Raw genomic sequence first — 3,731 nt, 5'->3', positions numbered from 1 at the left:
GTGTGTGACTATCATAAATAAATAAAAAAATTTAAAAAAATAAAAAAAAATCTGCTGCATTATGTTGCTTCATATTGGACTGTTAGCCACCATATTCTTCAGTCATTAAAAAGAAGAGTCTAAGCCACACGATAAATAAACCTAATGCTTACCTCTGAGCAACAAAGTAATTAAAATTAATAGTAAACATTTGCTTTACAGCATGTTTTTCCTCTCTAAATTATGATTTTTGCAACATTTCTTTAAATGGATTTTACTTTTATTGCATTGCAAAAGTGGAATCATATTCTTTGTATGCACTTCATTATCTCATTTGATTGGGTTTTAATTCCTGCAACATACAGCAAAGGCTGATGTGCCTTTTGCAATTTGAAACAGTGGTTGCATGCTGAGAATAATTAGCTTCACTAAGGCAGAACAAATGATTTCTTTGCAAAACACCAACTCTGTGTTTCAACAAAGATAATTGCAGAATATTCAAGTTATCTGGGGTCTTCCAATATACTGGTGACTTTGAGTTTAATTAACATTTTTGTAATCTTAATTCCCTAAGAACTATAGCGACCCGGAGATTATTATAAAGAATTTTGCTTTTGAAATCTGGAGGTGGGCAGACTTTCTTTTTTTGAGTTGGTTCATTTGATTTGTCAGTTTCCATTAAAATATTTATTGTATGTTGATTCTTTTTAATCAAGTATTACTTGCTTCTAATCATAATTTAAGAAAAATAATTGTATTATTGGCTGCTACCAGAATGGCACTGGACTATTCTTCCTGCCTAGTTTATTAATCTGATAGAGGAATATTTGTAAGAAACCAGATTAAACTTTTCCACATTTTTTACTGAGATCTTATGAAGATGGTAATTAAATTCCATCAACCAATTTGTACTAAAGAGAAGTCACTTAGTGATAGCAACAGAAAGATTCAAATTTTTTAATAATTAAGGGGCTAACCTTCTTTAAACTTGTAAAATTTGTACTAAAATGTTCATTCAATTATTTATATTTTAGTTAAGATTCTTATGGAGTTAATGATTATTGTAGCACGTTCAGTGTAAGCATTAATCAAAGTTTATTATACATCAAAAAGGTCATAGGCCCATCTTGCCCTGAAATTAAGCCTTACTTTCATGTCCCTACATGGCTACAGGAAACTTAAGTTGTTGCTGTCTTACAGAGAACCATCTAGTACCTTCCGGTTCCCAATACTTCAATGCTAATGGTTTGACAAGTCTAATTTATGCAATACTCCTTCAACTGCTCTACACTACAAACAAATTACATTCCCCCCCCCCCCCCCTTAAATAGTTGTTTATTGGCAGTGGGCTGGAAAGAGCAACGGAGTTAGCATATACAGACAACACCACACACCAATGTCACATGGGAGGCCAAAGTGATGGGAAAGAGCAGCCTGGAGCCCCAGGTGAGGCGCTGTCTTCAAGAGTGAGTGTGGGAGGGGGCGGGGGCTGGAGTGTTGAGGGGGCAGCCTTAGAACACCTCCGCTCAGTAGGCCTGGTTAGAGATGAAGAGGGACTCGCTGGCTGCAGCCCCGGCCTGACCACTTGGGGTGTACTTTCCTTGACAGGCGAGGCTGTTGGCCAGGGCTCGCTTCATATACTCCTCCTGGGCAGCCTTCAGGTTCTCCTTCTTTCCACCCCAGGCCTTCAGGGCAGAAGCCTGTAGGGCTCGGCCATAGGAGAAGGTCAGGGCCCATGGCTTGTTGAGGGCATTGAGATTGATGGATGCCTCCTCCTCACTCTGGCCGCCTGACAGGAAGGTGATCCCAGTAACAGGGGGGGTAGTGCTGTGACAGTTGCCATGGCAATCTCCTCAGGAGAATATCTATGGGTGCAGACATGGCCTGGGGTTACCATATTGGGCTTCAGCAAAGTGCCTTCCAGGTAGATGTGGCGGTCACTCAGAGCCCTGCAGACAGCAGCCAGCACCCTCTCGGTTACATACTGACAGCCCTTCAAGTCATGGTCCCCATCGGGGAGGACCTCAGGCTCCACAATGGGCACGATGCCATTCTGCTGGCAGATGCTGGCATAAGGGGCCAGAACGTTGGCATTTTCCATGATGGCAAGGGCTGAGGGGGTGTGTCCCCGAATTTCAGCACACAGCGCCACTTGGCAACGTCGGCCCCTCCTTCCTGTCCTGGGCACAGCGCTCAGCCAGCCCCGCCAGCCCTTGGGGGGTTGTCTCGCCATTTGCTCCTGCCGGGGCTACCACACCTTTGTCCACCTTGATGCCTACAGCACCACCCTTGGATTTGGTGACTTGGGGGAAGGGACGCCCGTCGTGGGTCTTCTGGTGCAGTGTCTCGTGGAAGAGGACGACACCCCCAACGCAGGGGTTTACGCGGTGGTCGGCGGTCCGCAGCGGGCGGTGGAAGCGCGGGTTCTCCTCCGTGTCCTCGGTGCCAACGGACTGCAGCCGCTTGGCGGTGCTCCCAGTGGACTCCTCTGCAGCCAGGACGCCCTTGCCCGGAGCCACGATGCGGTGAGCGACGTCAGGAAGCTCCTTCTGCGCCCGGGTCCGCGCGGGGTGTCGGCAGCGCGTGTTGCGGGTCAGTTCCTGGCACCGGAGGGGGCGGGTTTGCGGGGAGCGGGGTGGAGGGCGGCGGCCCCGCGAGCGGACCCCAAATTACACCTTCTAAAATGTCTCTGGAATAATCAAGTAAAGACAACCATAAAAGTTTTAGACTTTTCAGTCTCTATTTATATCTAGGGCATCACTGAGAGACTCGAGTCATTATCAAATCAAACTCCATTCTCTATCTACAATCTCAATCCTGAATGTTCACATGTTTCTGCGATTTGTGATGGAGATAGGAGGAATGTGTTTAAAACATAAATATCCTCCTCTTTCCTCACCTTGAGACTCTGAATCACCAAAAAGTTTAGTCCTTCTTGAAAAGTGAGGTTTTTTGTTTTTTGTTTTTTTTTTAAGATTTTATTTATTTATTCATGAGAGAAAGAGAGGCAGAGACACAGGCAGAGGGAGAAGCAGGCTCCCTATGGGGAGCCCAATGTGGGACTTGATCCCAGGACCCTGGGAGCCAAAGGCAGACACTCAACCACTGAGTCACCTCGGCGCCCACTGAAAAGTGAATTCTATCTCCAGAATTGTGACTCTAAACATAATTTCTGAAGTACTAACTGACCTTGCAGTATATTATAGATGCTCTTCATGTAGCTATACATTGGTAAATTGCAGTTATCAGCCCAGTTAGCAAATGCAATAAAGTAATGAAAATTACTTGAAAACTATTGAAACTATAGTAAAAAAAAAGAGAGAGAAAGAGAGAGGGAGAGAATTTAAAAAAACAAAACTGAATTCAAACAGTATGGAATTCCAAGTGTATTAAATACTTTGCCAAAGAACACTGCTTTATTTTTATTCAAGGTTTTAGAAAGACTATTTATTTATTTATTTATTTAATAATGTGTGTTCATTACACCCCAAGCACCTATAAAGGCTTCCAGATTATCTTTCTTAGTAAATGACTTGCATTAGGGTCAAACTGTCTTGGAACATTTAAAATACTCATATTTTATATAGATATGGACACATAGAACTATAAAACTCACTTTCTTCTAGTAATAGCTATCAAGTCAAGTCCCTTCTGTCTGGTAAGCATGTAATTTTGACATTTTCCTCCTTTTACTAAATTCTATCTCTGCCTTTTATTGGTTACATAAGGCTCAAGGGCACATTTATACCATT

The 3,731-nt window shown here is 43.3% G+C and overlaps 1 pseudogene; it reads right to left on the bottom strand.

Annotated features, from left to right (window-relative positions):
- Nucleotides 1–1,297: 1,297 nt before the first annotated feature.
- Nucleotides 1,298–2,648, bottom strand: LOC144289166 (fructose-bisphosphate aldolase A pseudogene; annotated as a pseudogene).
- Between the last annotated feature and the right edge of the window lie 1,083 nt (nucleotides 2,649–3,731).

The sequence above is a fragment of the Canis aureus genome, chromosome 18 (assembly GCF_053574225.1).
Source record: "Canis aureus isolate CA01 chromosome 18, VMU_Caureus_v.1.0, whole genome shotgun sequence".
Classification (NCBI taxonomy): Eukaryota; Metazoa; Chordata; class Mammalia; order Carnivora; family Canidae; genus Canis; species Canis aureus.
This window is presented reverse-complemented; position numbering and strand designations above follow the sequence as displayed.